The following is a 9,136-nucleotide window of genomic DNA, read 5'->3' on the forward strand; positions in this document are numbered from 1 at the left end:
CGAGTGCGGAGAATTTGGTCATTTCAAGAGAGAGTGTCCAAGGCTGTTGAGTGGGGCTCCTCAGCAGAGTCTTCGACTGACGGCACCAGCACCAGTAGTTACACTACCCGCTCAGCCACCTAAGGGTAGGGGTCTACACCGGTGGGCGATATTATTATTGTGGATCTTCTGTATAGGTCGTGTGTGGTAACTATTTGGGAACTGAAGATTAGAGTTGATCTCTTAATACTAGGTATGGTTGATTTTGATGTAATCCTAGGTATGGATTGGTTGTTTCCATGTCATGCTATTCTGGACTGTCACACAAAAACCATGACGTTGTTGATGCTGGGGTTGCCGAAGGTTGAATGAAGGGGTTCTCTAGAGTTTGTTCCTAGCAGGGTAATTCCTTATTTGAAGGCCCAACGTATGGTTGCAAAGGGATGCTTGTCATATTTGGCCTTTGTGAGAGATATGGATGTTGATACTGCTATTATTGATTCAGTACTAGTCGTGCGAGACTTTCCGGATGTATTTCCTGCAGACATGCCGGGTATGCCACCCGATAGGGATATTGATTTTGGTATTGAGTTGGTGCAGGGCACTCAGCCCATTTCTATTCCTCTGTATCGTATGGCACCAGCTGAGTTAAAAGAATTGAAAGAGAAACTTTAGGAACTCCTTGAAAAGGGGTTTATTAGGCTTATTGTGTCACCTTGGGGTGCACCGGTTCTGTTTGTGAAAAAGAAAGATGGTACTATACGGATGTGCATTGATTATAGGCAGTTGAACAAAGTTACAATCAATAATAAATATCCCTTACTGCGTATTGATGACTTATTTGACCAGCTTCAGGGACCGAGGGTGTTCTCCAAAATTGATTTGAGATCAAGGTATCACCAGTTGAAAATTCGGGGTTCGGATATTCTAAAGACGGCATTCAGAACTCGTTATGGCCACAATGAATTTCTTGTGAAGTTTTTTGGGCTAACCAATGCCCCAACAACATTTTTGCATTTGATGAATAGTGTGTTCTAGCCGTATCTTGATTTATTTATAGTGGTATTTATTAATGATATTCTGGTGTACTCACTTAGTCAGGAGGAGCATGCACAACACTTGTGTATTGTATTACATAGGTTGAGAGAGAAGAAACTTTATGCCAAATTCTCTAAATGTGAGTTCTGGCTTAGTTCGGTGGCATTCTTGGGACATATAGTGTCCAGTGAACGAATTAAGGTAGATCCGAAAAAAATAGAGACAGTTCAGAATTGGCCCAGACCATCTTCAGTTACTAAGATTCGGAGTTTTCTTGGCTTGGCCGGTTATTATCATCTCATCGTTGAGGGTTTCTCGTCTATTGCATTGCCTAGGACTAAATTTACCCAAAAAGATGGTCCGTTCAGGTGGTCGGATGAATATGAAGAGAGCTTTCAGAAGCTCAAAATAGCTTTGACTACAGCTCCAATATTGGTGTTTCCTACATGTTCAGAGTCTTATACTGTGTATTGTGAAGCATCACATATTGGTCTCGGCGTAGTGCTGATGCAAGACGGTAGGGTGATTTCCTATGCGTTCAGGCAGTTAAAGGTACATGAGAAGAATTATCATGTCCACGATCTCGGAGTTCCTATGCGTTCCTATGCGTTCCTGATGCAAGAACTATTGTTCATGCCTTGAAAATTTGGCGGCATTACTTGTACGGTGTCCAGTGTGAGGTATATACCAATCATCGGAGTCTACAACATCTATTCAAACAAAAAGATCATAATTTGTGGTAGCGGAGGTGGTTAGAGTTGCTTAAGAATTATGACATTACCATTTTCTATCATTCCGGAAAGGCCAATGTGGTGGCCGATGACTTGAGTCGTAAGGCGGAGAGTTTGGACAGCTTAGCATACTTACCGGTAGCAGAGAGTTTCGGCAGTTTGTTAGATTGGATGTTTTCGAACCGAATCGAGGTTTGGCTTGTGTGGTTTCTCGGTCTTCTTTATATGATCGTATTAGCGAGCACCAGTATGATGATCCACATCTGCTTGTACTTAAGGACACGGTGGTGATGCCAAGGAAGTCACTATTGGAGATGATGGTGTATTACGGATACAGGGTAGGCTATGTGTGCCTAATGTAGATGGTTTTCGTGAGTTGATTCACCAGGAAGCTCACAGTTTGCGGTACTCTATTCATCCAGGTGCCGCGAAGATGTATCAGGATTTGAGGCAGAACTATTGGTGGAGGCGAATGAAGAAATATATAGTTGGATTTGTAGCTCGGTATTTAAATTATCAACAGGTAAAGTATGAACATCGGAGGCCGGGTGGATTGTTTCAGACACTTGAGATTCCGTAATGGAAATGGGAGCATATTAACATGGATTTCGTAGTTGGGCTCCCATGGACTTTGACAAAGTTTGATGTTGTTTGGGTGATAGTAGATCGGTTGACCAAATCTGTGCATTTTAATCCAGTTGGTACTAATTATTCTTCGGAGAGGTTAGCTGGGATTTATATTCGTGAGGTCGTTCGCCTACACGATGTACCAGTGTCCATCATATCAGATCGGGGCACGCAGTTTACATCGCATTTTGGGAGAGCAGTGTAGCAAGAATTGAGCACACAGATTCAGTTGAGTATAGCATTTCACCCTCAGATGGACGGACAGTTCGAGAGCACTATTCAGATATTGGAGGATATGCTACGTGCTTGTGTCATTGATTTTGCGGGTTCTTGGGATCAATTTCTGTCACTCGCGGAGTTTGCGTACAATAATAGATATCAGTCAATCATTCAGATGGCGCTGTATGAGGCTTTGTACGGGAGATGGTGTCGGTCCCCGGTGGGTTGGTTTGAGCCGGGTGAGGCTAGGCTATTGGGTATTGACTTGGTTCAGGGTGCTTTAGAGAAGGTCAAAGTAATTCAAGAACGACTTCGCACTGCACAATCTAGACAGAAGAGTTATGCCGATAGGAAAGTTCGTGATGTTGTTCACATGGTTGGGGAGAAGGTTCTGCTCAAGATTTCACCCATGAAGGGTGTGTTGAGGTTAAGGAAGAAAGGCAAGTTGAGCCCTCGGTATATTGGGCCTTCTGAGATACTTAAGAAAATTGGAGAGGTGGCTTATGAACTTGCTTTTCCACCTTGGTCTATCAGGTGTTCATCCAGTGTTCCATGTATCCATGCTCTGAAAGTATGTCAGGGATCCTTCACATATTCTGGATTTCAGTGCAGTACAGCTGGACAGTAATTAGACTTACGATGTGGAGCCGGTGGCTATTTTAGACCGGCAGGATAGAAAACCAAGGTCAAAAAGCATAGCATCAGTGAAAGTGCAGTGGCGAGGCTAGCCAGCCAGAAAAGCTACTTGGGAGATTGAGCTAAGAGATGCGGAGTAAAGGTCCCGAGGGACTCGAGTGACTTTTGGATGGTTAATGGATAAAAGAATTTGGACTTGAATAGTTGCTGGAATTTTCTGATATCTGATGATGTTTACCTTCTACGTAATTACGTGAATGAGTCTGCGATCGCGTAGGCTTAATTGGTCAGTGGCGATTTTGTTCTACACGATCGCGTGGAGATATCTGCGATCGCGTAGGGTTAATTTGAGGCAGTGACATTTTGTGCTTTGTGATCGCGTGAAGCGGCACGCGATTGCGTAGCTATGTATGTTTGTTATTCGCGAACGCGTGAAGAAGGTCGTGTTCGCTTAGAGGAATTTGGGTAGAAATAGAAATCACGCATTTATGCTTCGCGATCGCATTGTTTGATCCACGATCACGTAGGCCTGTGATGTTGTGCATCGCGATCGCGTAGGAAAGTCCGCGATAGCATAGGGTTAAATCTGGGCGATGGAAAATTGTTCTTCGTGATTGCGTGGGAATGTTCGCGATCGCGTAGAGCAAATGTATGGGCAGAGAGTTTGTCCCATTTTCAGTTTTTGACGGATTGGAGCTCGGGAAGAGGCGAATTTCGAGAGTTTTTCAAGGAAAACAACGGGGTAAGTGTTCTTAACTCAATATTGGTTGAGTTACCCGAATCCATGGTTGTTTTTATCATATAATTGGTGAATTAAGTTGGAAAAGTTTGAAAACCCTCCTAATTTAAATTGAAGACTTGAAGGTTGAGTTGGGGTCGAATTTTGATAAAATTGGTATAGTTAGACTCGTGGTTGAATGGGCTTCCGGATTTTTTAACTTTTATCGAGTTCCGACACATGGGCTAAATTTCAGATTTTTATGGAAAATTTATATTTTCTTATGGAATTAATTCCAATAAATTTTATTGACTGAAATGAATTATGTATGGCTAGATTCGAGGTGTTTGGAGACCAATTTAGGAGGAAAGAATATTGCAGAATAAGAATTTCACGGCTTGAGGTAAGTAATAGCTTTAAATATGGTCCTGAGGGTATGAAACCCCAGAATTTTGTGTCATGTGATTATTTTGGAGGTGACGCACATGCTAGGTGACGGGCGTATGGGCGTGCACCGAGGGGATTGTGACGTGGTCCATCCCGGGGAAACTGTAAAGCTGAATAACTTGTTGATAGTTATGTGCTCTCTATGTGTTGTGGAAACTTGCCTATAAGTCATGCTATAAACCATGTTTAGGCTATATGTTGGTATTGTTGGGACCCACAGTGGTCGTGTACATGTGAATTATTTGCTTAAATTATTGTTTTGTACTCAGTCACAACTACTCGATTATTTTATCTCAATCTTTATTGTTCATTATTGATGTATCATATCATTGTTGTTTGGGCTGATTTTATGATTGTGGAGAGCCAAGAAGACTAGAGAGCTTTATGACTGAGTGAGGCCGAGGGCCTGATTGTGAGATATTATACCATAGCACGTGAGTTGGATGTACAACACGTGAGTTGGCCGTGCAAATCTTTATATTATACTATAGCACGTTAGTTGGCCGTGCAGCACGTGAGTTGTCCGTGCATATCCTTATATTATACTATAGCACGTGAGTTGGTCGTGCAACACGTGAGTTGGCCGTGCGGACCAAGATATTTATATTATGGCACACGAGTTATCCGTGCAACACGTCAGTTGTCCGTGCAGATTATAGCGCTTGGGCTGTAGGAGCCCCTCTAGAGTCTGCACACTCCCAGTGAGCGCGGGTAGCCAATGAGTGTGAGTGCTGAGAGATGAGTGTATGAGTTGTTGTGACGAGTGGAGTGATTGTTGGCCTGGGAGGTTGTACTTGTTTTCCATTTGTTGTTGCACTTAGTTGCTATCTATCATTGTGGTGAAATTCTCTGAAAGATTTTATATCTGGATTTCATGAACTTGAACAGTATAAAATTGATTGGACTTAAACTGCCGGATTTGAAAGCATGTCTATTCTTTGCTGGAAATACTGGAAATGAACTATAATTGTGTAGCTCGTCATTATCTTCAGTTCCTTATTTATTATTGTTACTTGCTGAATTGGTTGTACTCATACTATACCCTGCACTTCGTGTGCAGATCCAGGTGTTCCCGAACATAGCCGGTGTTGATTCTTCCGCACAACTGATTTTTCGGAGATTCAGAGGTAGTTGTCGTATTTCGCAGACCTTGACTCTCTTTTCCTATCTCCTTGTTTATTGTATTTTGGTCTTAGACTATTATTGACCTTATGTTCCAAATTTGTATCCATATTAGATGCTCATGTACTCAGTGACACCAGGTTTTGGGGAGTATTCGTATCAGTATTTATGGGATTATGTATTGTATTTAATTATTATATTTTTAGACTTAAAAGAATTTGTGGTTTATTGAGATTGGCGCCAACACGACGGGTGACATTTTTGGTCGTGACAGGTATGGTTAGACTCGTGGTTGAATGGACTTTCGGATTTTGTAACTTTTGTCAGGTTTCGATACATGGGGCCCACAGGCAATTTTTAAGCTAAATTTTGGATTTTACTGGAAAATTAGTATTTCTTATGGAATTAATTCCAATAAATTTTATTGACTGAATCAAATTATTTGTGGCTAGATTCGAGGCATTTGGAGGCCAATTCACAAGGCAAAGGCATAGCAGAATAAAGAATTACACTGTTTGAGGTAAGTAACAATTCTAAATTTGGTCATGAGGGTATGAAACCCCGGTTTATGTGTTATGTGATTGGTTTTGAGGTGACGCACATGCTAGGTGAAGGTCGTGTGGGCGTGCATCGTAGGAATTGTGACTTAGTCAATTCAATGGATCTTTGTTGTTGGATAACTTGTTGCTACCCGTACATTTTTCCATGTATTAGGGAAATTGAACTATAAATCATGTTTAAACTATGTGTTGACACTGTTGGGACCCACAGAGGATGTGTACATGTTGAATTATCTATTAAATTACTATTTTGTACTCATTCACGGTTTTACTTGCATATTACATCTCAGTCTCTCTTGTTCATTTTTGATGCATCGTATCATTGTTGTTGGGCTGCTTATCATGATTTCTGAGAGCCCGAGAGACTAGAGAGGTTGATGATTGACTGAGGCTGAGGGCCTAATTGTGAGGATATTTATGGGATCTGGCTACACGCCGCAGCATATTTTATTGATTTATGCCATGATTGGCTTGTTATAGCTCTTGGGCTGAAGGAGCCCCTTCGGAGTCTGTACACACCCCCAGTGAGCGCAGGTACCTACTGAGTGCGAGTGGCGAGTGACGAGTGCTGAGTGATTGAGAGGAATGAGTGACTGTGAGGAACGAGTGACCGTGAGGTTGGAGTGAATGGGAGGACTGAGTGACTATTACTCTGAAAGGATGCATTGATTTCATTATTGTTGCATTTCAACGGTCATATATCATTGTTTTGGAAATTCTAAAACACATTATCTTCTGTTTCAGTCGAATGATATGAAATTACTGTGGAGTTTTAAATGTTGAACTTGAAAGCATGCCTGTCTTTTTATGTTGGAAATTACTGTATTTGGACTTAGCTGTGAAGCTCGTCACTATCTTCAGTTCTATATTCAGTATTGTTACTTACTAAGTTGGTTGTACTCATACTACACCATGCACTTCGTGTGCAGATCCAGGTGATCCCGGACACAGTAGGTGTTGATTCTTTAGCATAGTTCATTTTCCGAAGATTCAGAGGTAGCTGTCATATTTCGCAGACCTTGTCTCTCCTTCCCTATCTTTTGTTTACTCTATTTGGTTTCAAACTATTATAGACTGTGTTTTCCAGACTAGTGATATGTAGATGCTTATGTACTTAGTGACACCGGGTTTTGGGAGTGTGTTTATTTCCAATGTTTGCGGGATTTACTCTTAAACTTAATTATTATGTTTTCAATATTTAAAAGAAATTATGGGTTATTGGTGTTGCCGGCTTGCCCAGTATTGAGATAGGTGCCATCACGACCGGTTAGGATTTTGGGTGGTGACAATCGCGAATGCGAGGGTCCTTCCGCATTCGCGTATAAGGAGACCAGAACTGGAATTTCTGGTTTTTCATATTTAGCTCCGGGTGGTTCAAAACTCACCCGAGCCCCCCGGAACCCCGTCCAAATGCGCCAACAAGTCTGTAAACATAACACAGACTTGCCCGAACTCTCGAAACACATAAATCAACAACAAAACTAAGAATCGCACCCCAAAACTGAATTGGATCAAAATATGAACTTCAAGTTTCTAAATTCCTCCAAACCCGCCGAATCATACTTATACTACCCGGAATGATACCAAATTTTGCATGCAAGTCTTAAATCACCATACAGAACTATTCCGAGGCCCGAAATTTCAAACGAACCTCGATTACTCCAAAACCTACTCCAAATCAAATTTAAAGAAGTTGAACCTTTAAATAGCTGATTTTCACTATTAAGCGTTGAAACACTCCCGGGTTGTCCAAACCCCAATTCGAATAGACGGACAAATCCAAAATCATCATATGAACCTATTGGAACCGTCAAATCCTGATTCTGGGTCGTTTTCTAAAAATGTTGACCGAAGTCAAACTTGGTCTTTTAAAGCCAAACTAAGGAACCAGGTATTCTGATGTCAACCCAAACACTTCCAAATTCCAAACTAACCATCCCCGCAAGTCATAAAATAGTAAAAGCACATATGGGGAGTCATACCATCTTTGTAAATTCTAATCTTAGAAGCTCATGATTCGTACTACCAGTTCTTGCGGAGATGTATCAGTTTCAGATATTTTCTTTTAATTAATTGCCTTATTAATTTTATTGGAATTGGTTATTTGTTAATTGGCTTACGTAACAGGTTGGGTTAGGTGCCATCACGACTAGTTGGATTTTGGGGTCGTGACAATATCTCTACCGGCTTTAATCGCAAAACCTAATCCTAATACTCACGACAAGTGAACAAATTTTGTAATCAAAACCATAGGTTATGTGTCACGACCCAAAATCAAAAATTGTTGTGATGGCACCGGACACCACTGTCACGCAAGCCAACAATAGTTACTTAATTGGGTTCTTATTTTGTTACTTTTGAAATCATATTTTCCTTCAATTTAAATAGTAAAGACTGGGGATCACAGAGTAAATAATAATACTTTTAACAAATTAAATACAGAACAACCCATAATCATCCCAAAACCCGGTGTCACAAGTGCATGAGCATTAACTAGGAATATAAAATACAATACAACAATTGTCCGGAATACAAATTGGACAAGAAAAATGTAAATACTCTGAAGGAGACTCTGCTGGCTGCGGATCGACGAATGGAATGCAGCTCACCTAGATCCCCGCATGTATACACGCACCTGCTATCACATGGCCTCTAGACATATATGTACCTGCAAAACAATATGCAGAAAGTGTAGTATAAGGACGTAAGCAACATGTACCCAGTATATATATATATATATAGCCTAATCCCGGAGGAGTAGTGACGAGGGGTCGACATCGACTCTCACTGATGGTCCAACAACATAAGGTACATTAAAGAGGTAAGTAAGTATGAGGCAGAGTAATTACATGATATAAACAAGTATAAAACACGTGATACAAATCCCCGTTTTTACGAGGAACTCAATTTCTTCATTAGAAATTTCCTCCTTAACCGGAGCATATATAGAGATATAGTGGATCTCATCAAGTAGCTTACCATAATTCAAATCCAGGAATTCTCCGATGCACTATCTTCTTGAAAAGTCTCACACACGATTTCATGGAGATATGATATAG

Source organism: Nicotiana tabacum, chromosome 19 (assembly GCF_000715075.1).
Source record: "Nicotiana tabacum cultivar K326 chromosome 19, ASM71507v2, whole genome shotgun sequence".
NCBI lineage: Eukaryota > Viridiplantae > Streptophyta > Magnoliopsida > Solanales > Solanaceae > Nicotiana > Nicotiana tabacum.